The following is a 25,856-nucleotide window of genomic DNA, read 5'->3' as shown; positions in this document are numbered from 1 at the left end:
CACATTTGAAATATTTCTACGCTAATGCACATAGCATAAAGAATAAGCAAGAGAAGCTAGAAGCTTTGGCTCTGTCCCGGAGCTATAACATCGTTAGCATAACTGAGACGTGGTGGAAAGAGTTCTGTGACTGGTGTGTTATGATGTACTCTTAAGGCTCTTCAGGAGGGATAGGGGGGTTGCACTGTATGTAACAGAGGGACTCAATTGTATGGAGCTTACAGTTGGCAATGACACAGTTGAGAGCCTCTGGGTAAGGACTAAGGGACAAGCAAATAAAGTGGATGTCATTGTGGGAGTCTACTATAAACGACTCAGCCAGGTTGACAATACTGATTAATTATTCTATAAAGAATTAAGGGAGAACTCTAGATCAGCTACCCTTGTCCTTATGGGTAACTTCAACTTGCCAGACATTAACTGGGAATACCACACAGCTGATACAAACAGGTCCAGGAAATTCCTGTGGCACATTGATGATAACTTCTCAGAACAGGTGCCAAGGAGCTGACTAGGACTGGTGGCCTGTGAACAGAGAGCGTCTTGGGTGAAGTGGTGGTTGGTGGCCATCTTGGCCACAGTGGCAATGAAGTAGTTGAGTTTCAAATCTTTGGTGATAAAACTTCCAGCAAAGCTTTGACCCTGGATATGGAAAGAGTAGACTTCAGGCTGCTCAAGGAACTTATTAGTCAGGTCCCATGGGATTCTGCTTTAGAAGGTATTGGGGTCCATCTGTACTGGTCACTTTTTAAGAGTAATCTCTTAAGACTGCAGGATCAGGCAATTCCAAAATGTCAGAAGTCAAGCAAGTAGGACACAAGGCCAGCTTAGCTGAGCAGGGATCTTTTTCTAGAGCTTAGGCAGAAAAGAAAATATTGTGGACATTGGCAGCAAGGCCAGGTGACATGGGAGGACTATAGAAATGCTGTTTGCCATTGTAGGGAGAAAATTTGTGCAGCCAAATCTCAATTAAAGTTGAACCTGGCCAGTATTACAGGGGACAACAACAACAAAAAAAGGTTGTTTAAGTATATTAGCAAAAGGAGAACCAGAGATGACATGGGTCCATTACTTGGTAAGGCTGGTCACCTTACAAACAGGGACATAGACAAAGCAGAGATGTTTAATGTCTTCTTTGCCCATCTTTGACAGCAATGATGGGCCCTGGGACTCCTGGAGCCCTGAGTTGGAGGACTGTTGACTGCAGGAATACTAACTCACAGCAGACTCTGAACTTGTTCAGAATTTGCTGCTCCAGCTAAATGCATACAAGTCTACGGGGACCAATGGGATTCATTCCATGGTACTAAAAGAGCTGGCTGATGTCATTGTGAGACCTCTCAATTGGTTTTCACTAGTCTTGGGAATCTGAAGAGGTCCCAGCTGACTGGAAGCTGACTAATGTCCTAATTTTCAAGAAGGAAGATACCAGAAATTGCAGGCTGGTCAGTCACACTTCAATGCCTGGTAAAATTACAGATAAGAACATTCTGGGAGTTACTGATAAACACTTGAAAGGCAACACAGTTACTGGTAATGGCTAACACAGGTTAATGAGGGGAAAGTCCTGTTTAACTAACTTAATATTCTTTTATAACAAGGTTATCCATCTGGTTGACTGAGGGCATCCAGTAGATGTGATCTTTTTTGATTTCAGCGAAGCTTTCCATACTGTTTCTCACAGTATCTTTCTACACAAAGCATCCAGCATACAGCTGGACAAAAAAATAATGTGATGAGTAAACAATTGGCTGACAGGTCAGGCTCAAAGGGTTATAGTAAATGGGGTTACATCAGGCTGGTGGCCAGTCATTAGTGGGGTTCCCCAAGGCTCCATTTTAGGTCCAGTTCTCTTTAAAAATTTCATAAATGTCTTGGATGCAAGACTTGAAGGTATACTAAGCAAGTTTGCAGATGGCACTAAGTTGGGAGGAGCTGTTGACTCCCTTGAGGGTAGAGAGGCCTTGCAGAGAGATCTTGACAAATTAAAAGGCTGGGCAATCACTCCCAACAGTATGAAGTTTAAAAAAAGCAAGTGCTGGATTCTGCACCTGGAATAGAGCAATCCCGATATACATACAGACTATGAGATGAGAGGATGAAGAGCAGCCCCACAGAAAGGGCTTTGAGGGTTCTGGTCAACAGTAAGTTGAATGTGAGTCAACAGTGTGCCCTGGCAGCCCAAAGGGCCAACCATACCTTGAGGTGCATCAAGCAGAGCGTTGCTAGTCAGTTGAAGGAAGGGAAGCCCTACTATGTGCTGGTGTGGCCTCATCTCAAGTACTGTGTGTGGTTTTGGGTGTCCCAATGTAAGAAAGACATAAAACTATTAGAGAGTGTCCAAAGGAGAGCTACAAAGATGATGAAGGGTCTAGAGGTCAAGACATAAGAGGAGTGGCTAAGGTCACTTGTTTTTTTTTTTATCCTAAAGAAGAGGAGAACTCATGGCAGCCTACAGCTTCCTCACAAAAGGGGGTGGGGGGGAAGGCACTGATCTCCTCTCTGGTGACCAGCAACAAGATCTGAGGGAATGGCATGGAGTTGCATCAGGGGAGGTTCAGGCTGAATGTTAGGAAAAGGTTCTTCACTGAAACGGCACTGGAACAGGCTCCCCAGGGAAGTGGTCATATCACCAAGCCTGCTAGAGTTCAAGAAGTGTTTGGACAACACTTGAAAATATGGTTTGATTTTTAGGTAGTCCTGTGTGGAGCCAGAAGTTGAACTCAATGGTCTTGGTGGGTCTCTTCCAAATCAGGATATTCTGTGATTCTAGTACATGCTAAAATGTAATAAAAGCCTTACTTATCCTATGCCAGCATATTTAACGGTGCTGTGTATGAAATTGCTATACTGTAATGTAAATTGAGCTCTGTACTCTGTGAGCTCATAACCATTATATGCCTGTAGCATTTGTCATGGGGGACTGTAGGCTTATATGACTGAGTTGGAAAAATGGGGGATTTCTATATAATACAGACTTTTTAAATAAATATGATGCTCAGTTTTAATTTACTTAATTATCATAGTGAGGTGATTCAGAAAGAATTAGTTAATTTTGCAGAACATAAAGTTGTGGTCTGAGTGTTTGGGAATCTGCACTGAGACCTGTATTTGTTTGTTAAGGATCTGAAGAAAGAGAGCCACGAGGCAAGAACTTGATGCTGGTTTCTAAAGTTAGTCAAGACTAGAGGAGTAGAGTAGATGGGAAGAATGAGGGGAAACTAAATGTAATGTAGACAAGTCCTCTGAAAAGAATAAGTGTATTCATAAATAGTCTCTGGTTTTGAAGTAGCTGTAGTACATCAGGAACAGTTATGCATAGTTATTGCTGTGCATATTCAGGCAGTTTTGTAAGACTTTGGCCAGTGTTTCACAACAGATTCACATATATATCAGTCTGCATGGGAAATAAGACAAAAAATTAACATACAACTCACAATTATTTTTATTCATCAATGTCAAGATGAAGGCTTACTGGGTTCGTTTAACTCTTCTGCTTGTATCATAACTCTAACCTGAGTTACCAAAGAACTTGACATACTTTACTTCTGCAATCTTTTTATCCCTTTTCTGTGGCACAATCTTAGCAGAGAAAGTAAAGAAAAAAAAAAGGGTGAAGATGGTAAAGTAAATCAAAATAAATAACAGAGAGCTGGCTTTGTTACTTTTTGTGTTGTCCAAACAAAATATATACAAGGGAATGTGAAAGGCAAATGAATAGAAGTTGTTAAAATGTTGTCTGTACACAGTGTACAGCTAATTAGCCAAGCTGTCACGAGTTTAGCTATATTTAGTGAGTGGGACTTGATAGACTAAAGAACAGGACAGTTCAGCTGAAGTAGATTTCCACTTTTTAATGATCTTTCTTTCACACAGAATCTCAAGCTCTGGCATTGTAAGTTAGAGCAGATAATATTATGAAAAGCAAATACCCCTTCCAGTTGTAGTTCTCCTCAACACAGCCTTGTTCACTTACTACTGCATGCCAGCATTGTCATAAAATTTTTTGCTGTGACACTTGGATTGGATTAGAGCAAAGGTCCCACAATTGGTTCTTCAGGAGAAACAAGCATAGTATTCATGGAGATACTGAAAATCTTTAACATTAATATATCTAATTTTTACCTCTCATTTTCCAGTAGCAAAGACAAATCACAGTTTTAAGGTCTTTATACACATATGATACTCAATTCACCTAACACCTGGTGCTGGCATTCAACACATCTCCTTTGCAGTAAGGAGGAAATAGGAGTATTCATATGTCTTCAATACTTTTTTTTTTTTTTGGAGGAGAGGGGCAACATGTTGCATATCCTCTACTACTGTTCAGTTTAATAAAAAGCAATGTTAGATTTGGCTAAGCACAACTGCCAGTTTTAGTAATTATAAGAATATATAATTATGACTAAAGAAAGTATTTACAATGTAGTTGTTCCATATCTGGTGGTGAAATCAAGGAACATCCAAAGTTATTTGATTGTCAAAGTTTGTAGCTTCCTCATTTCTTAGTGGAGGATTTCTGTATCATGACTGTCAAAGGCATGAAGCAAATTATTTAAAGCAAGTTTTTATTGAGTTTAGTCTACTTTTGTCATTCTCTAGCATGGCACCCCCCACGATCCCACCCGCCCAGTCTGTGGATCATTATGAAATTAAATAATTCTAAATTGCATCTGAGAGACAACTGATACCCAGACCCAGATAATTCTCAACTGTTCTGCCCTGCAGAGCTTACTGCATTTGCTAAGCAACCCTAAAGAATCTATCAAAAGGGAAGCCTGCTGGACAATATCTAATATAACAGCTGGAAACAGAGCCCAGATCCAGGTAATCTTTTCAGCTATGATCAGTAATCTTTGTCTTGCAGGCTAGAAAGAACATATTGGGTGGTAAGCTATTTTTTGTGTTGTATGTACACAATTACATAGATATATAATTATTTATAAGCAGAAGTATATTATAGACTTTGTGGATAATTACAATGTTTCAGTGCCTCAGTCGTGGTTTTTTTTTTTTTTTTTTTTTTTTTTTATGAAAATCACATAGGGCAGAGCAGGAAGAAAAGCTTCAGAAGAGCCCTTTGGTTGGTGCACAGGCTTTGTACCTAACATATTTAGCAATGTTTCAATCAAATTCAGGGTTTTCTCTTTAGCTTAACAATATATATATATATTTTTTTTTCTTTCTCTTTCCCCTATCAATTAAACAAATCTTACTTGCCTGGCCTATTTCCTTGGAGTAAGGAAATAAGCCTTTCTTTTCTTCTTCAGGAAATTCAGACTTCTGTAAAATGAATATGTTCACCTACCAATTGTTGACTTATTTCAGTAGCTTTTATTTTAGTAGCTCTTGTCCAGGAATTCCCAAAATAAAAGCTGCATCTACCCAGTAGAGTAATCCCAATACTGCTAACAACCATGATCTTTATAGTTGTCTCCTCTCAGGGGACTCTAATGTAGGTGTTTGCAGGTGTGTGCTGCCTATTACAGTTTTCTGAAAGCATGTCTTTTCTGGGAAGTTAACCATCTTGGCATTCAGGTTAAGGGTCTGGCTGGACCTAGCCTGACTGCCTCTTTGCGTTCTTTGAACCATTTACTTGGCATCCGAAGGAGCTTGGCAGGAAGAAGCTGAGCTTGAAGCAACATGTGCTTGCTACTATCAGTAAAAGTTGTTTGATACCAAGCTACTGTGATCTCTTCGCTCTTCTTTGAACTCCCTGCTTCCTCTTCAGAATGTTTTTGTAAGCACCCATTTTAAATGGTGTTCTGTGGCAGTACTTACTTTAACAAAGTAGTGCAGATGAGTCAGAACAGCTCTTCAGAGCAAAACAGTTTTTGTGGAGGGCCTGATGTGATGTATCTCAGAGGGACTTGTTTCACACTAACTCTAGCCTGGTCCCGTGGGTTTATTTACAACTGGAGTACAGTAGGTACACTCATGAAATGCATTTTCTTGTTTGGTTTCATCCAATTCATGAACCATAAAACTTCTCTGATGCCTGCTGAATTGCAGTAAGTGGGGACAATGGGGAGCTTCTACAAAAGGACACTCCTGCGCCCAGTCATGGTGCTAGTGTAGATGCTGCTTGTGCTGCTGTGGAAGTCAACCTCAGGTGTTATCCCAGACTGGGTGGGTAGAAGATCAAATTGTATCTTTCCTGATTGAAGAAAGAAGAGTTGAAAGATGGAGATGTATCCTTACTACCCTCGCTTTCTGTGTTGCTCTTTGTTCAGCTTCCCTTTCTTCAGTGATCTTCTTCCTTGAATACATGCAGTAATTTGTAGTCTTAGTACTTAAATCTCTTCCTCTCTCATTCCTGTATGCTTACTGTATGGGAAGTACATACGATGGTGGTTAGGACCACAGTATCAGAACAGAGATGGACCCAGCATCTCCAAATAACTGAAGAGGTCCACTTACATTTAGAGATTAACACCAACTCCCCAACAAATAACTATTTATTAAGATCTAACTAAAATGTTTATACGGTTGAGACATTTGTCTTTGCCAACAATGGTTCCAAGGAAATCCTCTTACCACTGACAAGAAGATGTTGTATGTGAGTCACAGTTCTGTGCTCCCAATTTAGACCATGAAATTTACTGGGAAATATGTCTCTAAGATGACGATAAAATTCAGAAAGGGTCTGGATGTGGTTCTGCTAATAGCAACAATATGGACCCATGTGGGTTTGAGTCTTATGTCTAATGAGCATGCTCTTTCAGTGGTCCAGCTTGTCTAGATTTATTTTAAGAACAACAGACGTATCTTTCACTCTATTGATATCTCTGTTTGCGTTACTGGCTGATGGCTACCTGTTTACAAACAGTTGCTTCACAGAGAGAAAGAGATAGCATAGGGAGTCTAGTGGAAAAGGTTTTCTGCTCAGAAGAGATGTTTTCATGCTAGGAAACCCTCCATCTCCTATATTGGACTATCTGATTTCATTTAAATTATTGGTCTGTTTCTTCTGCCTGGGTAAATTTGGCAATAATAGCTATAAGAAGAATGGCACTTTCTTGTGTAGTCAAAAGTGTTGGAAGGACCCAGGCATCTCCTCTCATTATTTCAGAAGTACCTTCCATTGTGGGACTTTACTGTTTGTGTCAGCCAATTTCAATGAAAATGCTATGGAAAAGCTGTGATCTTCTGTGACATTCATCCATCTAATTAAAGCTTTTCTATTTTATTTTTCAGCTCAATAGGTTGTGAGACAAGACTTCTGTTTAACTTTGAATTTCCAACCAAGCTCTCTATCTCATAGTCCTTTGGTGACTGAATGGCATTCAAAGTAACAGAAAATTCCTTCTTGTCACAAAAGATTCTGTGCTGATTCTCACCATCTTTTCTATATGCTTTTGTTGTTGATGATGATTGTTTTTGTTTTGTTTTATTATTGATTTTTGCATGTGCTAATGCTCATATTATGAAAGATTTGACAGAATTTATTTTGCTTTGTGCCAATGAAAAATCATTCTACGTGCAACACTTCCATATTGTTATGCAGAGACCACAATTTGATGATTATTTTGCTTTTAGGCAGCTTTGTTTTCAACAATTATTTCATATAAAATGGAATGCCAACCTACACTGAGGGATGAGCATAAGTGCCCAGTTGCAATGGACAGTTAAAAATCTGGGTAGAGATTTTGCTGCTGTGGTAAATTGCTGTCACAGAACACCATGACTTGAAGATGAGATTATACACTACATGAGTGGTCTCATACTGCCCGTGGACATGAAACAAAGCACTGAGCTTAATGTCTGTTGTGCTGTCATGCTCTCAGCACTCCAACATGGCTGTGAGGCAGGAACGGCAAATCTATGCCACACCAGAAGGTTCGATCAGTTCCAGATGTGCTATATTTGGCCTATCTGCAAGATGAAATGTCAGGACAAGAGTTCCAACACTGAAGTCCTTACAAGTTATTAAAAGTTTGGTAGTAACAGCATGCTTGTAAAAGCCTGGGTATGGGAGCATGGTCATAGTCTCATTCATATGGCTGACATGACAAGTCACAAGTCTGTGATGAAGTAAGCCATCTGCTTCCTTTATACAATCAGTGTAAATAAAGACTGTGTGCGTCTAATCTGAAGGGTTAATGGATTAACTCCCACAGTTGGGAAGCAGCAGCTTACAACAGAGTAAGGTGGAATCACATCTCTCTTACTGCCGTAAATCATTCTGAAACAAGATGCTCACAGTTTAGGTGGGAACTTCAGGTTGTACAAAGCAGAAGCACGAGATCCTGCGTGGACAACATCAGTTGTCCCATGTGTTCTCCTAAGTATGTCTTCAGTCATAGTCTGGTTTTATTGTCATCCATCCACATGAAGCAATGGTCAGGTACTGAGAAAGTCAATGAAACTTCTGTTAGACGCATTGAACATGTGTTCTTTTTGCTGTCTTTGGTGAAAACTTCTTTCATGATACCCCAGCATCTACAAAAACATATTGTTAAGCTAAGTACAGATGAGATTTATCAACATTGTTACTCTCTGATGTTATCCAGTGTTTCTGGTGTAGGTGGTCTCTGCCTTCATTCACCCTGTTTACTTTCATGTTTCCTTCCCTAGATCATACCGCTCTCTGAATAAAGAAAGACCTTGAATGTTATGGAACTGACTTTTTATTGTGACTGGAAACAGTTGTTCAGATGTATTTCAAGACACTTTTCATGGTGTTTGCTGAATGAATAACAAAGATCTCAATAAGTGGCTCTTGAACTGAGCACTCAAGCCAAGAAAGATCTTCCTGAGTGGGCTGGGGCTTTCTTTGCCCACATTTATTCCTTCACTGTCTGTCTGGCAAATGTTCCTACAGCAAGAATCGGAAAAAATAGCAATATTCTGTTTCTGCTTAGGCTTGTGGGCCACGAGTAACCTGTGAGTGGTGGTGTGGCATCCATTCTTTTTAAGCTACCCTCACCTATTTTCTGATACTGATGGAACTGCTTGCCAACACTTAAAACTTGAAGTTGTGTAGATGAGAAAGAAAGAGGGAAGGGAAGGGAAGGGAAGGGAGGGAGGGAGGGAGGGAGGGAGAAAAAGAGAGAAAGGGAGAAAGAAAAATAAAAAAGAGAGAAGGAAGAAAGAGGAAGAGAAAAAGAGAGAATAGAAGGAAAAATTGTGATTTACTTTACAGTGGCTGTGGTTTTTAAAGACTTGTTACACGCATGTGCAGGCTGTCCTGCCTTCTGTCCTGATCAGAAAGTTGCTCTTGAGATTCTTGCTCTTAAAAATAGGTTACAATTTTTTTTCTTGCAAGAGAAAGAAAGTTGTGCAGAGTGAATGTTGAACTTTAATGGCTGCACCTCTTTTAAAAGAATCCAGTCATTCATTCCTGGGACATATGTGGAGTCCATGTGGACAAGGCAACTCAAAGGACCACAGTTAGACTGTAGTTCTGATGCAAAGAAAATGCCTCCCCATCATGTCAAGAACACCTCTCAAGAAGCACTAGACGTACTGTCTAGTTTCAGGCTGAGTGCACTGGACCTGAATGAATAACCCATTTCTTTCTCAGAGCACATGCATTCTCGAGGCATGCCCATTGACCCACGAGGCAGAAGGGCCTTGATGGACTTTGGGAAAATGTTGGTTGGCAGAGGATTATTACTGCTACCATTGAGAAAACTGATCCAAGCTGCAACACTCCTAGCTTATGCCCAGCAACCTGAGCCCCCTAGAAGTAAACTGTGAAATAGATGAATATACCACATGGACTGTGTGAAGGCTGCATGTTGCGTAGGATTGCTGTGACCCATTGGGAAAGTGCCATTTTGGGGTTTAATAACCATTGCAGAAATGGTTCAGGGATGTGCTGGGATTCTGAAGATCTTGGATTCAGGTGTGTTGCTGACCTATATGTGAGAGCAGGTTATTCTGGCTCCACTGAAGATGAAATGTGCTTTTACAGGGTTCTTATTTCTAAGGGTCTTACTTCCTATGGAGACACAGTGTTGTTAAAATAGACTTCAGATTTATCGTATACGTGTACAAAATAACAGCAGAATTGAGGTGGTGAGCATCACTGCTATTTTAATCCATTTTGCTTACCCACATCACATGCTGGCAGACTGCCTTGGAGTGGAAACTCCACTTTTTTCCTTCTTTAAGCCAGCAAAGCCCTGATTCAAAGGGCTTCACTCTCCTCTCTGCTTGCCTTTGAAGAGATGGATTAGCTGAAGTGTGAATGTCATCTTTGTGGTTTATGAGGATGTTTCAGTGGATGATGAGTGGGTTGTCAAGGGAGATCTCTGGGTGGCCTGAGAAGATTTAATGGATGCTGGAAGGTTTGGGGGAGTTGTCTTAGCTCTCTTCAATTTAATAAAATGCTTAATGTATCCTCAACTGAGTATCATCAGCTGAAAATTAGAGTAGAGATTTCCTATCAACTTTGTAGAATTTTTTCTTCCACAATTTCATATAAAACAACAAAATGTATATCAGCAAGGCCATTGTGGTCTGTAGTTCTTAATCTACTTTGTGTCTTTGTTGTCTGCCTTCTGTTATTCTGCTCTTTTAGTGTTATTTCTATGGGAAGATTTTTGCTCTCTTCTTAAGAAAAGAAAATCTTAAAATGTGTTTTGCCTTTTATTTCTTTGACGTCCTTGAACAAATTGCTTAACTTGTTTTGTCTCAGTTTTCTTTGCTATAAAATGAGGCATATGAGATTGCATTGCAGAGGTATAGGAAGGCTAAGCTAATATTTGCTAAGCGTTTTGAGCCTTCCAGTTGAAGATGCCCTCACTTGGCTTTGAGTTATAGTGCATCTCAGGAAGAAATACTATTAGTGGTGCTTGTGGCATGAATAAACATAGTGAAATGTGCCAGAGGGCAGCCAGTTCAATCCGGAGTAATAAATAACGGATCCAATGAAAGCATCAAAGTTGTCTGCTTCACAGAAACCTGTAGGCTATTCCACTCTAACTTGATACTTTTTGTTCTGGTTCAAAAATGCCTGAAAATATCCCGAAAGCAGCTTGCACTACAATCTCTGCTGCAGCTCCTTGCTCTTTGTCTCTTCCCTGCAGTCTGAAATTGAGGGCCTCTAGCAAGGATCTAATATCAAAAGAAGGGTAATGCCACTACAGGGAGGGGAAAAATAATTACTAAATTTCCTGAATAGTAAACAGTTTAGGCTTGGTATTTTTTTTTTTTTTAGGAGCAGTTTTGGCCCTCTCTGTGCTGGTGGATGTCTCTAGGGCGGTAAGCCTCTGCCTGCTGCTGCTGCTGCAACTCTCTTCCCCACCCCTACCCCACCCACCCCGTCCCGAAAGTAGCCACCAATGGAGAAAACAGGTTGGGCTGGGGACGTGCCACGGGAGCTCCGCCGTGGTGGGGCGGGCGGGAGGGAGCTGCCCCTGCGCGGGGGGCTCCGCGCCCAGAGGCCGGGGGGCGCAGCGCGGCGCAGGTCGCCAGGGGGCAGCCGCGGGCGCGGAGGGGGCTCGGGGGCGGCGGGGGGGGAAATCGGGGCCTCCCCTCCCCTCCTCGCCCTCCTGTGGCTTTGCAAGCGAGGCGACGTGGGGCTCCGAGAGACACGGAAGCTCTGCCAGGCTCACGCAAGCCCCCCGCTGCGCACTGAGGCTGGGCTGCGTGTCCCGCCCCCCCCCCCCCGGGCTCCTCCGTGGCCCCGGGGTGTTCGTCCAGCCCCGAGCGTTTCCCAGCCCTCCCAAACGCCCAAAGCCACCCGGAGGAGCCCTGGCACTCGAGTCGCGCATCGCCTTGTCCTCTCCCTCCCTGCCCCTCCTAGGACGATGCGCCGGAGGCCGCCCCGAGGTGTCGGCAGCCTGAAGGGAGCCTTCCTCCCCCTCCCGCAGCTCTCAGAGCAGAAATCGGGGTAGGCTCTGCCCCGCCGTCGGGGTGGGGAAACCCCCCAGGGGCTACGAGGTTCGACTCGTGGCTCAGGCCCCATCTCTCTGACTCGCTCCCGGGAATTATTCCTCAGCACTTTCCCTAAAGCGAGCCGGAGGCCGGGGAGGATTTCGGTGGCCGAGCGGTTTGAGAGCGTGCGGGAGGGGACTGTGCAGGCGCGGTCACGTCTGCTCGTCGAAGGTCATTTGCTACCCTAAGCACCAAAATACGAGCCGAGCCGAAGGCTGGCCCGAGCCGACACCTCCCTAACGCGGGGAGAGAAGGAGAATCGTGCTGCGCTGCTTGGGAGACCTTCCATTATTTCACGTTCAAGAGAGAGCATTAAATAGGATCAGCAGGGCAAAATACACCTGATCCTGCTCGTTTCCGCCACAGCACCACGCGGGTATCGGCAGATAAAGAAGCACGTCTTCTTTGTTGCGGGACGGGCTCTGCTCTCATCTGCGACCTTTTCCTCCTGGCTTTTCTCCTTCCCCGCCGACTAGCTAAAAACTGCGCTAAAAAAAAAAAAAAAAAAAAAAAAAAAAAAAAGAGCTGTGCCTTCGAAACAAAAGCAAAGACGCGGGTTTTGGAAAGCCACTTCTGCTCCCGGCCGCGTATCCCAGCCTTGGGGCGATGTTTTTAGCGATGCTAAACCTGGCGGGGCCCGGCGCCGCAGGTCTGCGAGCCCCGGCGCGGCGTGGAGAGGGGCAGCAGCCGGGCAGAGAGGGGCTGTCCGGAGCCCCCGGGCCCTGCAGGCCCCCTGGGACCACAGGTTGGCGGGTGGGCAGTGGCTGCACGCTGTGCTCTTGCAAGCGCTCTTGCTTTTCAAGCATCTCAGCGGGGAAAATCGCAGCAACTTCCCGACGAGCAAAACCAGTTTAGGGGAGAAAGAGGAAACAGAAAATGGTTAGGCAGGTGATCTGTTCCGAGCAATGAAGCCCTGAGCGCCTGACACCTTTCCGTGCGCGGTACAGCTCTAGCAGCCGCAGCCGGCTCCGCGGCCCCCTGCGGCTTTTCCCTCGGCAGAGCCCGGGGAAGCCCCACGGCTTCCAGCGGCGGCCGCGGGAGCCGGAGGCGGCGGCGGTGCCGTGGGCGCTGCGCATCGCCCCGCGGCTCGCCCCGGCCGGGCGCCGCCCGCCCCCGGCTGCTCACCCCGGCTCGCCCCGGTCTCCGCCGCCGCTCCTCCCGGCGCTCCGGGGGTCGGCCCCGCCGAGCCGCATTTCTGCCTGATTTCAGGCCACTGCGACGCCCAAAGCGGCTTTTCCCAAGCGTTGCCGTGCCCAAAAGAACTTTTCCGAGCAGCCGTGTGCCTCCCAAACACGGATATAATCTTTCCGGGCTTTCTTTGTAATGACTTCCAGTGAATAAATGCTGCAAAGCTCTTTATCTTATAGTGCAATACGGAATGTGGCGTTGTACACATATGGTTTAGTTTTTTTCCCTCTAATTCTTGCGTGCTGGGCAGCTCTGAGTTGGGAAAGGCGTATTTATAAGAATTTGACTCCTTCCACATTCTAAGGCTTGCAGTGGTGTAGGGTGGTTTGGGAAATCTGTCTGGGCAGAGAGATTAAACGAAGTGTCGGGCAAAAGTGCTGTTAAGAGGGCTCTGAGGAAGCGCTTCCATCCTTAAGAAGGAGTTAAAAATGCCTCGGAAAACCGCGGTTGATCTCGCGGAAAACGGGCGAAACACTGAGCGATCGATTGCCATAGCAAACAGATCGAGAATTAGAGTTAAGATCCCGTGTGACACAAACAAACAAACAAACAAACAAAAAAAGCAGTAAAAATAAATGAATAGCAATGAAAGGAAAATAAAGAGAGAGGGAAGGGACGCGTAAAGCTGCTGGTAACAGAGGGTGAGTGCGGTGCCGGGGGGGAGCTCCGGGGCGCGCAGCAGGCGGGGGCTGCTTAACAGGGGGCGGGCAGGGGGCAGGCAGGGGGCAGGCAGCGCCGCGGGGCGGGGGGCAAGGTGCCAGGCAGCCCCCCCCGCCGCCGCCCTCAGGTGCCAGCGCCCGCGGGCTAGACGGCGGCTCCCCGCTCGGGGAGCGGGGTCGGGGGGCAGCCGGCCCGAGGCGGTGCCGCCGGGACCCCTCTCGGTTCCCCCGGCGCTGCTCTCGCAGGAGCCCGGAGCCCGCAGCGGGGGCTCGCCCGCCTCTCGGCCCCGCGTGTCGCTGCGTGTGTGTGTGCGTGGGAGCGTCCTCCGTGTGCGTGTGTGCCGTGGGCTGCTCTGTCCGTGCGCGGTTGCTGCTTGAAGGCATCCCGGCAGCACTGTCCCCGGTCTCCCCACGAGCCGCTGGCCAGGCAGAGGGGTGAGTATGAGTAATGTGGCCCCCGGCTGTCACCCCTCTTTGCGCTGTGTCTGAGCCGCCAGCTTCTCAGCATCAGTTTACTCCGCGTCCTCCTTCTTGCTCTGAACTCGACAGGAAAGTGTTGGTGCGGTTTTACTCTGTGCGAGACAGTGGTTGCAAACGCGATATATGTTTCCATCCAAATAAATAAATCCGAGTAAGCTCTGCTCTCTGAATTGTGCCAGCCCTTTCCATGCTGAGCTCAAGCTCCTTTTCTCACTTGCAAAGTCTGTCTGACCCCTGCCTGCCGGTCTATCCGCCTGTCTGTCTGTCTACCTTTGGGGTTGAACTTCTTGGGAGAGGCAGCCTAGATTAAATCAGTGAGTGTTCAGGTATACGTCCATTCTTTTACCAGTTTGTTTTGGTGTCCCCCTCCCTCCCTCCATCCACCTCCGATTCGTTCTTATTTGAGTTATGAAACACAGAGACACCCGTCTTATTCTTGAACAGCTAAGGCCCCCAAACCAAAGCCCAATCACAGCAGTCAAAAGTCAGAGGGCCTCTATAATGGAAATGTATTTGTATTTATATTTATATACATGAGCATCGACCTGTTAAAAGCTCCCGAGCCCTGTCAATGTATAAACGAGAAATGTCAGCTCCTGGATGGTGTGAAAGGATGTAACATTCGTCTCCCTGTAGGCGCATTTGGAATAGGCTACCAGTTTGATGTTGCTTTTTCTCCGGGAATAAACACGATCTGATTTCCGAAACAGTTACGTTTTTTTCCACCGGCATTTCCCCCGTTTCCGTGATGTAGCCGCGGTTGCGAGCGGGACATGAACGATTTCACAACCGTGTATTGGACGACGAGTTCATGCAACCACCCCAGTTCTGTTTCTAGACAGACGTGTTTTGGGAAATGGCAATACCCTAAAGAGAAGTCGCTCCACGAAAGGAAGAGCCGCTCCGCGTTTAGCCGTGAAACTGCGGCCGGGCTCAGCTCTGCTGCCGCGGACATTCCCATCCCAAAAAGCTCGGGAGCTTTTTCGCGTGATAGAGCTGAAGGTTCGTGCTCCATCCCAGCTAGTGCGGGAAGGCTGGGGGAGCGAGGCTGCCGCTCTCGTGGGAGGGGGAAGCGTGTGCCGAGTTGTTTTCCAGTCCGGGGTTAAAACGAAAAGGCCTCCTGAAGCGTGGCTTATTGGGACGCGCTGTGCGAACCTGGAAACCGAGCGGTGAAACCTAAAGAGGGTACAGGGAGCCGTGAAATCTTTGCAGCAGCAAGGATTAATCCCGTAACAGCGCGGCTGGACCGCGTCCTCCCGGGACGTGCGCTTAAAAAAAAAAAAAAAAAAAAAAAAAAAAAAAAGGAAAGAAATAAAAAAAAAGAAAAAACACAAAACCGCGGAAACCAGAGGAGCTAAAGTCGTAAAATAAAAGCGATAAAAGCGGCTGATGCCAGAGCGGCATCGCGCAGGCCGACCTGCATGGCCGGAGCCAAGGGCGGTGGAGAGCAGCGGCCACGGGAGGACAGGGAGGGGTGACCCGCCATGTCACCGCGGTCCCCCGGGCAGCAGCGCAGCCTCCAGGCCTCTGCAGCCGCCGCCGCGGGCTTGCCCTTCTCGGCCTCGGCGTTTCCAGCCCCCCGCCTCAGCACCCGGCGGTTTAAGGGACTCTGGGGGAAGGATTAGCGGGGTAAGAAAGTGTCGTGGATCTTCTCGTTGGAAATGGGCTAATGGGATGGCACTGGAGGCCACCGAGTCCCTGAAGAGGCCACCGCGGCTGGCAGGAGGAGAGCGTGGTTTGCTCATCCTCCTTTTTCTCCCGTGTTCAGACCACTTATCCCGAGGGTCCCGGGGCAGACAAATCCCTCGTAATGAAGGGAACAAAAGTCCCTGCGCTGCACCCTGTCTCCGTCCTCTGCATCCCCTGTTGGGCCGACGACGTCTGCTGGTGAAATCTTCCCTTGTGCTCCTTTCCTACAAGTTATTGGGTTACACTCGGCTGTTGTGTTATATGGGGCATGTGCAGGGTTTTTAGAAGCCTCTATAAAAGAATAAAGACTCAGTCGCAGCTCGAGCCTGAAACTCGTTTCCCTACACGTTATAACACAGTCCGCAGACGCTGTTTGGTAGCGAAGGGATTGGGGCGAGCAGAAAGACGAGTCTTGTATTATTTCTATTTGATCGAAAGAAGAAAGCCGTGTAAGGTGTTTCCTGTCTATTTGAGATTTTGTATGGCCCTTTAGGCAGGTTATTTCTTTGGAAAACAGCCACGGAGCCCATTGTCTTTATCTGATGCTTGAAAGATTGGGGAGGAGAGGAAGGAGAAAAATCATTGTTAAAAACACTTTGAAGTTGTGCAACTGTTGCTGCTCCAATTTTTTTCTCCAGTCTCCAGATGCACCAGAAATCTCTACTTTGATCTCACAAAGCAGCAATTTATATTTTTTAATTTTTTAAAAAATGGTTGGGTAGCTCGGCGCGTAATGGCAAACATGCAGGGAATGAGGTCATTGGGCAGTGCTGGGGAGGGGGCGGGGAGGCAGATAGTAAATGCCGAGAGCGCAGGAATGAGGAGGCAGGGAAGGAAGGGGGCTTGCTCTCCAAACGAGCCTGGCTGCGGGAACATCTGCTCAGGGCTAAGTTTTACATCCACGCTTGTTCACAAGGGAAAAGTCTCTGCCAGTGCACATGGGTCTGGCTGGAGTGTGCGAGGGATGTTCCCTTCGCGATGCCTCGGCGAGGGGCGCGCACGTCGGGCTGCCAGGAGCCCGGCACCGGCAGCTCTTGGCAGCGTGGCTGGGGGACAGCACGGGAACGGGGGTGACACGGGGAGGCCCAGCACCCGAGGCGGCAGAGGGGACCAGCCCCTCTCCTTTAGAGCACCTGGGGGTGCCCCTTGCTGTCGCTGGTGCGTGCCCGTCTGTGAGTCCTCCCCAGCAGCGGTCGCCCCAGACAAAACCTCGAGCATCACATTTCTGGTAACCTCACCGTCCCTCCGGCCAGGGGCAGCGCTAAGCGCTCCCGGACGGGAGCAGATTCTCAATTGCCTCCTTGGGAGGGCCTGGGGGCTCCTCGGGCCGCCCCCTCCCTGCCCCAGGGTTTGGCTCCGGGCAGGGACCGACCCGTGCGGAGCTTGGCTGCGGGCGTTTGTTTGGCTAAGGGAAATCAAATGCGAGGAAGAAGGGGGGACGGAACCCAGAGACGCTGGTCCAGCCACTCTGCCATCTCAAAAACAGCGCCGGCCTCCCGGGCCGACTGTCCGGCAGTGCAGTGCCAGCGCTGGTCGTCTTGAACCTTGCCAGTACGCGGGTGATTTTCTCCCTGGGCAGTCTCTGCCCTTCCATCCAATGCCCTTCCATTGCCTTTCCATCCCGAAGATGTCGGCTCGGGTCAGCCCCACTTTCCCTGCATCCCCCTCATCGTGCCCCTGCGGGGCTGTTTCCCGAGGCTGCTCACCGCCTGCCCGCTCGAGATGCGCGGAGGATGCTCCCTCCTGGACCCCAGCAGCTCCCGCCAGCCGCCTGGACCGATGGGAGCCACTGGCACCACGAAAACCTCTCTGCCATCCCGCGGCCGTGCGCGGTCCCGTGACACGGGGAGCCGGGGCACGGGTTTCCCTCCCTGCAGCCTCGGTGGGGAGCTGCGAGCGAAGAAATCCTTGGTCTACAGGGGGAGAAGGCATCCCGGTACCGCTAGAGGTGGCCCTCCTCTGGGAAATGGGAGGTGCGACAGCGCTGACCAGCGGGTGAAGTGGCGAGGGAGGCTGGGAGGATCTGTCGGGACCGTACAAAAATATGTATTTTTTAAAGGGAGAAGTGGGGCAGGGAGTTGGGGGGAGTAAAGTAGGGGGTGGGGGTATAGCGACAGAAACGAGATGCTGACACTGAGGAGTAGTAGGGAGAAATCAACAATTGGTGCCTATAGACCACATCAAAGGACTGCAGAGCAACAATAAAATGCCTTGAAATACTTCTTAATGCAATGTTTGCATTGGGCAAGTCCACAAATGACGCTGGTTTTGCCATCACAGGGGAAAGAAAGCAGCAGATGAGGAGGTTTAGCCAACATTCCTCTGAAACCCGGCTTTAGAGAGAAAAGAGGAGAAGGGAGAGGGAGAGAGAGAGACTTTTATAATCCTGAAAGGCAAGAAGAGAAACCACATCAACGGACAGCGAGCAAATGCAGCAGGGCAGCATTATCAAGACACAAGGGGATCTTAGCAAATAGCCTGATCTGCAACAACACATCTGTAAAGAAGAAAACTTCAATTCCTTGTTGTTATGGGGACATCTTTGACTCCGGCTGTCGCTCAGACCCGCTGTTTTAAAGACGAGGCCACGCTTGTCCCCCCTTGCGCATTTCCCCCCGGGGAGCTGCGGGCACCCGAGGCCTGGGGCTCATCCCAGCCCCTGGAGAGCTTCTCCCTGGCGGGGCGGCCCAGGGTGCAGGGGGGGAGCGGGGGGCAAATGTGTGTGCTGGCGAGGGAAAGCATCCCGGTTCCGGTCAGCCCCTGTCAAAGAAGTAGTCACACTCAGACGAGCGTTTAATTTCTATTGTGTTTTTTTTGTTTTCCGAAGGCAGGGCTCCTATTCCCCGAGCGAGGCTGCAGTGTGGCACAGGCTGGCTTTGGCTGGTTGCTGTGCGGCAGCTCCAGCCGCGCCGATCCCGGCTCACCGAAGCCCAAAGTCGGCGGCAGTACCTCTTGACCGCCTGCCATCCACGCACAAAGGATGCGGGAGGCTGAACGTCCTCCTGCACGGACAGCGGCGCCGAGCTCCGCAGCCAGGTCTCCCTCGCTGGGCTGCTCGCCCCCTCGGGGAGGCCACGGCGGTAGAAGCCGTCGGCCCCCCTCTAAAATCGCTGTGCCCCTTCTGTCCCACCCAAATCTCCCACCCAGCCCTCAGCCAGCGCCTGAGTTCCCCAGCCAGCCCCCCCGCTGCTGAAGCAAACCTCTCACTGATCCCCCCGACGGCTGCGCCCACCTGAGGCAGCCTCGGGAAGCGCTCCGGGGCTGTCCCCCCGCTGCTTCCCGGGGGACTTCGCTCTCCCCGCCGCAGGGGTCTCAGCTTTTGGCCCCGGTGGTCAGCAGCTGGTTGCTGCCTCCCGCCCGCAAAACCTTGCTTTCCGAGCACCCGAAGGGCTGCACCGCGGGCGGGGGGGGGTTCCCCCTGCAGGCTGGGGTCCGTGCCCCCCGTCTCACGCCTCCTGCCCCTCCTCCGGTGCTGCCACGCGTCCCTGGTGACTCCGTGCCCTGGCGGTGGGGACGCGCCGGGAGCATTCACGGGGGCAGGGAGAGGCCTTGCAGAGGGGAGAGTCCTCCGGGGCCGGTCGCACACGCTCCGGGGTCTCGGGGTCGCAGTTTTGCGGTGATGCCTCCTCCTCCGGGAGACGGAGGAGAAGATAAATCCGCCTGTAATATCAATACGGTGATAGAAAGTGACCCGGGGGAAAAGCAGCCAGCACCGAGCGGGATTCCCCGTTTGCTGAGAGCCCCCGGGAGCAGCCGTGCTGCCGCGGGGAGGAAAGGTTCGCTCTCCTTTCGTTTCAAAGGTTTCGATCTTCGAAGCGGGGGAACAAAAATAAAAATAATAATGAATAAAAATCGCCCTGCCAGGCGGGCAAGCCACACTGCAAACGGTAGAAGCACACCGCCTCGGGATAACCCAGGGTTTCGTCCTGGATAGCCCAGTTCCCGGCAGCTTTTTGGTTATTGGAAAATAATAAAAACGGCAATCACAGCTCGAGTAATAGTAAATCTGGGTAAATTCCGGGCGCGGAGCGAGGTTTGCGGTGCAGGAGGGGAGCCCGGGCTGGGGCCCGGCGCGGCGGTGATGGGCACCGCGGACTTTCCCTCCCGCCCCGTCCCGGCTGGCCCCGACGGACCACGGCCGGCCCGTGCGGATCGGAGCCGGGTTTCTGGCGTGCCTGGTTTACACAGCGGCCGCATTTCACGTGGAGGGAAAGAAGCGGGGTCTGAAGTGGCTGCGGTTGTGCCGCATACGTTGCCCGAAGCTAAGGCCGGGGACCGCTCTCCTGCTTTTGCGGCCGTGCCTAGCGCTGATAGCAGGGCGCGGAAAATACCTACTTTCGACAGCAGAGTGATCACATCCTTCTGCCCCCCGCTCTTTTGAATAGCCCCGTTAAAGTCTGCCGAGTTTTAGGATCGGCGCTAAACGGGATTGTTTACAGTATAACACACCATGTCTGAGGTAGGGGAGCGCACAGACCTCTCTTGGTTCAAAGAGCTGTGCCTTGAAGAAAAAAAATAATCCCCTTAATATTTATTTTTTTGACTGAACACACATTGAAATGCTCTGCGCAGCTCGGCTTTCTTCCCTGGAAAAGCGGACTTCGGATCCCGTCTCGGTAACAAGGGGCCGGTTGTCCGCCTACGGTGCCCCATACGAGAGCCATTGTGTGCGAAACCCGCAGCGTTTTCTGGGGTCGCCGTCTGTTTGGCGTGCGCTAGGTGTGGGGATAGGGGGGGAAGGCGGCTGCCAGGTGAGGGGAAGGCTCGCTTGGTCCGTCCCCTTGCAGCTGGGGCGGCTGCGAGGTGCCGTGGACCCCACGCGTGGGAGAAGCACCACCTCTCCCTACCTACCACAGCGAGTCCCCCGTGCCTGTGGGCTTGGGAGACAAGGTGTGCGTGGTGCTGGGGGGAAAAAAAGTAATAAAATAAAAATAAAATGGCAAAACAAAACAAAATAATCCACCCAAAATTGTAATAGCGGCAATAACCTGTAGCTCTTCAGCGCACCGCCGTGTAAAGTGCTGTTTGCTGTCGGCGTGGGTTTTACCCTTTTTCTTTCCCTCTGCCACGGCGGTAAAGCAGAGCTCGGCCGGGAGCAGCTACTTCGGGACAGAAACCTCCACGCCGGCTGCGCTTGGGCAGCCCCGGCCCCATTCCCCGGACGGGACCGTGCTCAGCGGCGTAGCCGTGCGAAGCCCCCCGGCCCCTGGGAGATGCTTGCCTCTTGGCCTGCCGCCTTCCCGGGGGCCGCCCCAGAGGAAAATCTCCCGTGGCCTGGGGTCGGCTCGCGTGTCCTGGCTCTGATGGTAAATCTGGCTAAAGCTCCTAGGTCGGGATCTTGTCCAGATACAGCCCCGCTGCCGGTTTTTCCTCTGCTTTTTCCAAGGTCCCTTTACCCTCTAGGCTTTCTCCTCCAAATCCCCGCCAGGGCGGTTTATTTCTTGGGGGAAAAAAAATAAAAAAAAAGAAAGAAAACGACCAAACAAACACCGAGGACCGTTCTGAGATCTCTTTTAGTCTCTTCCCGCCCTGAGTACACCTGCAAATGGGGGGCAGGGGCAGGGAATGGGAGGCCACCAGGAAACCTCGGACACCCACTGCGGATGGGGTCGGGGGGCAAGGGGGGGCGCAGAGAGGCCGCGGAGCCCAACCTCCCCTTCCCCTCTGCGCCGGGCCTTCCTCACCTCGCCGTGCCAGCCCTCCCCGGGGGGACAGATAAAAGTCTCAGGAAGGTAACGAGGTGGGTGGTGAGCTCGGAGGGGCCGGGAGCTGCGCCGTAGCCTTCCCGGGGAGGGGAGACCCCCGCTCCCCCCCGGGCTTGCTGCCCCCGGCCCTGCCCTTGGCCTCTGGCCACCCGAGAGCAGCGGCCACGGGAATTCACCTGCCAAGGGAGACCCCAGCACGGGGCAGGTAGAAAATCTGCAGAGGAAAGAGTGGGAGGGTGGGGGGATTAAAACATAAGGGGCAACGGGAGCAGCAGCAGCCACCCCCGGGGCGCCTGTGGCGTGGGAGCGGGGAGTCCCAGGAGGGAGCGCCCCGAGGCTGTGCCGGGGACTGCAGAGCTCCTGGAGCGAGGAGCAGGGGAAGCGAATGGGTTTTTTTGTTCAAGCAGCAATAGCTGACAAGCCGCGGACACTCCGCGACCCTGAAAGCCGAACGAAGAGGGCTTGTAGACAGAAAAAAATGAAGAAAGAAAAAATATCGGGAGCCTCGCTTATCGAACTGGGTTGTTCGGAAGTTTAGGGTGGTAAATACAAAAATGCACGGCTTTAACCCTGCCTTCGCTGTGCCAAGTTAGTAGCTAGTAAGTCAGAGGGCTCCCTACCCGGGACCTTCGCCTTTGTGAGGGGAACCTGCTTTGTTTGAATTGTTCATCATAATTGCCTATTTCCAAACAGCTCCACGGGGAGGCTCCGAAATGCAGTCAGGTCTGATCAGTGCCCGCGAAGAAGCGATGTCTGGAGTTGGAGGAAGTCCGGGGACACTTTGAGCTCCCCATTCCCGTCCCCTCCCGGAGCACGGTGGCCGGGTTGGGGTGCGGGGGCAGGTCCAGGGACACGGGGCATTTTGCTGCCTTACGCCCAGGGAAGCCTGCGATGCGCTTCTGCTCTGCCCGCTCTCCTTCTGCCGCCCGGAAAGCAGGAGAGCCAGAAATAATGCTAACGCGCCTTGGGCTGTGGTGCCCGAACGAGTGAGGGAGAAGTCCTGGTAAAATGGAGGGAAAGTAGTGGCTGTTTTTTACAACCCAAGTGTATAATCGGATTTTTTTTTCTCTCCTGATAGAAAGCAGATAAATTTATGAAGGGAGAGCTAAGAGAATAATTACAGGGTGAAGGTAGTTAAATTTTATTTCGAGTCCCAAAGGCAAAACCTGACATTTTATTGCAAACATCTGGAAGGCTTAAGAGACTGGCATGGTGTTTGTTTAAACACTAATAGAGATTTTTATTCTGTAAAACACAAAAAAAGCCCATTTAAAAACACTCGAGACTGTAAATATTTTGCGGTGGTTCAATTCTCCAAGCCTGAGAAAACCGGGGGAACGGGAGGGGAGGGGAACGAATCGACGGCGTAATGGGGGTATAATTATGAATTAGTTAATAATACGCAACAATACCGTTTGTGCAGACCCTAAAATAAATTGCAGGCGGATTTTTTTTTTTTTTTTCTCAGTCGCAGTAAATGACCCCGCGCAGCCCGGGAACATCACCTCGCTCGCGTTTCCAGGCAGCCACTCTGTTCGCCTTACACTCGCCTCTTACGAGAGAGCCAGCCCCGAAATCCTCCGGTCCGTTTAAAAGGACGATCGGCGTTGCGTTAAAGTCCAGTAAATCACTCGCTCGCGTTATCAGACAGCCTTCAGCCCGCACCCGCTGACTAGTTTTAACATTGTTTTCAATTACTAACTTAAAAAAAAAAAATCCCCTAGATCTGGCTAAAGGACCTTCGATAACGTTTCCCTTGTTGTGCGGCAGGGTTTGAAACTGGCTCCGCTCAGGCTCTGCGAGCAGAACATCTGGACAGCACTCCCACCCCGCAGCCGGCTCCCCTTATTTCTCTCTTTTGCAAATATTTCCATACATAAACAAATATTTTCAGGCTCGCTCGGCGACAACCGGGAAGCAGGAGTGAATGATTTCTTTATAAACCCCAGGGCCTGGCCCTGCGACCCTTGCTCCCGCCACTTTATTCCAGGGAGCAGTTTCCTGGATTTAATGGGAGCTACCCCTGCGAGTGCGGGTCTGGAATAAAGGCCAGGCAAAGGGGGTGCTTTCTTCTGCAGTGGTTAGAGCGGGATCTGAGCGTCGCGCCTGAGCCCAGGCCGGCTCCAGGCTGACCAAGGATTTCCAGCGGGGGGTCACGGGCAGAAATCTCCTGCAAGGGGACAGCCCCGTCCCTTCCCCGGGCGCATTTCGCCGCTGCCCTTCGCACCGCCGGCACCGGCAGCGGGCGGGCGAGACCTCGGGCGGCGGCGGGGAGGGGGAGGCTCGCCCCCGGCCGCCTCTGCCGGGACCGTGGGGAGCTGCCCTCCAGCCCCCGGTAAAGGGGTCTGCTCCCTGGGGCCTAGCGGTCAGGAGGCGTGTTGGCACGGGAGTTTGGTCGCGTTTCTGCTGCGAAGCCTCCGTCCCTCTGTCCCGGCTGGGCGGACAGACGGACGGACGGCAGCGCCCGGCGGTAAGAGACTGAAAAGGGCTCGGGGCTGCTTTAAACCGTCGACCCGTAAAACCACACTTAAACCCGGGAAAATTGTGTTTCTGAGCTCTTATATCAGCCCCCGAATTTCGTTTATATCGCCCTGCCTTTCCAACACCATTTCCTCTCGCTAAAACGCTATAAATAATCATCTGTTTTCTTGGGCTCTCTTTCTAAATTCTCCCTCCAGCCTCTATAAAAGCCTCCTTCGCCGTCCGTCTCCCAGGCGGGTGTTTCCGAGGCTTTCGGAAATAGAGAAACGGGTTTTTGTTTGGGAGACACTCCCTCGCCGTGGGACACGCAGCCGAGGGACCGGGGCGAAAGCCGTGCGCCCTTCCCCGTCTCCCTGCTCCTCGGCCGGTCCCGGAGCCCGCTTTAAAACGCGGGCTCCTTCCAAAAGCCTTCCTCTTTCGTTGCCCTCTCCCCCGCCTCGGCACGGCTCTCCGGGCTCCCCTCGGCCCTCCTGGGGGGCACCCCCGTGCCGGGGGGCCGCCGTGCCCGGCGCCGAACCCTCTGCGAGCGACCTGTCAAAGGCGATGCTCCAGAGGGGAGGGGAAAGGAGCGGCGGGGGTGTGGGGGGGGACGGGGGGGTGTAGGGCGGGTGATGGGTACGCAAAAAACCTGCTCCTCGGCCTAGATAACGACGCTCAGCTTTCCCGGGATCTCCCGAAGAAATCGCTCCTTTCTCGCCCCAAAATCCCTCGCCCCGGCAGGCTGGGGCCGTGCCTGCGCCACCCCGCGCTTCAGGCCGGGGGGAGACGCCCGGGCGGCTCTACAGCACCCCGCAAACACAGTGGGGAGGCTGGGGTAAAGGAGCTGACCCCCCAGCCTACCCCCTTCCCTTGTGTCCCTCCTCTCTACCCCGGCGCAGCTCCGCGCCTTCGGGGAGCATTTGGGAGCCACCGACCCGCAATAATCTCTTCCTCAATCTGCCATGCGCTCTCTCCCGCTTTTCCAGAGTCGCTCGATCCATACTAATTCCGCCCCTTACTGTATCATTATTTATTGTTTATTTTGAACCTTTCTCTACTCGATCCTTGGGATCGATTTAACTCCCGGCGGCTTTCCCCACTACGTTTTCCTTGGACGGTGTTTCGCTTGTATTTTTCGGTGGTCCGATCACGGTGCTTCCTTCCCCTTTCCAAATGCAGCCCCGTTTTCCTTTTCACTGCGATCCCCCAGCGCCCCGCACGACCCAGGGGTGTGTGAGCAGCCCGAAGGGTTTGGGGGCAGAGCGAACAGAGGGAGCCGAAATGAAATGTTGGATACCATCCAGGCAGCTGCCCGGGATCTGTACCTAGAGGATTTGTTCTCGCTGGAGCTAAATAAATAAATAAATTAATAAATCAAAGACCACGACCCTTCCTTCCAAAGGCTCCCCGTGCCGGTGGTGCCGGGTCTGGGTGTCTGCCCCCCCGCAGCCCGGCTACGCACCGTGCTGAAATTTCGCTTCAACACACGCAAATATCCCCGCTGCCGGGCCAAATACCGGCAAGCTCTCGGAAAACACGGCACGAATGACGCTTTAAAAACAACCCCAGGTTTTCAAGCCCCTTTCGAGTACTTTTTGTTTGTTTGTTTGTTTATATATATATATAATTTGAGGGGGGGTTGGTTACCAGAAGCCCCTAGGAAACGTGGGTGCGGCGGAGAGAAGTGCCGGAGCTGTTCCGTCGCTGCATTTGGGGCTATGTGCTTCCTAACAGCTCCCCGCTCTTCAAAGAGTTAATTCTCCCGGCCGGTGCTCCAGGACTCAGATGG

At 50.6% G+C, this 25,856-nt stretch overlaps 2 protein-coding genes and 1 long non-coding RNA gene across 4 annotated transcripts in view; 2 read left to right on the top strand and 1 right to left on the bottom strand.

Annotated features, from left to right (window-relative positions):
• The window catches only part of WARS2 (tryptophanyl tRNA synthetase 2, mitochondrial), a 52,761-nt gene extending 44,144 nt beyond the window's left edge, over window positions 1–8,617 (top strand). For both annotated transcript variants that reach the window (XR_005824015.1, XR_005824017.1), the window contains one exon: window positions 7,198–8,617. The gene's annotated coding sequence lies outside the window, so the exon portion shown is untranslated. The remainder of the gene's footprint in view (window positions 1–7,197) is intronic.
• Window positions 8,618–13,904: 5,287 nt separating this feature from the next.
• TBX15 (T-box transcription factor 15) overlaps window positions 13,905–25,856 on the top strand; it is a 113,328-nt gene continuing 101,376 nt past the window's right edge. The window contains exon 1 of the mRNA XM_040572594.1: window positions 13,905–14,168. The gene's annotated coding sequence lies outside the window, so the exon portion shown is untranslated. The remainder of the gene's footprint in view (window positions 14,169–25,856) is intronic.
• On the bottom strand, window positions 14,714–25,844 carry LOC121077624. The gene is made up of 2 exons (XR_005824207.1): window positions 25,715–25,844; window positions 14,714–15,389 (listed from the first exon to the last, which is right to left on the bottom strand). It is a non-coding gene; the product is annotated as an uncharacterized LOC121077624 (long non-coding RNA).

The sequence above is a fragment of the Cygnus olor genome, chromosome 1 (genome assembly GCF_009769625.2).
Source record: "Cygnus olor isolate bCygOlo1 chromosome 1, bCygOlo1.pri.v2, whole genome shotgun sequence".
NCBI lineage: Eukaryota > Metazoa > Chordata > Aves > Anseriformes > Anatidae > Cygnus > Cygnus olor.
This window is presented reverse-complemented; position numbering and strand designations above follow the sequence as displayed.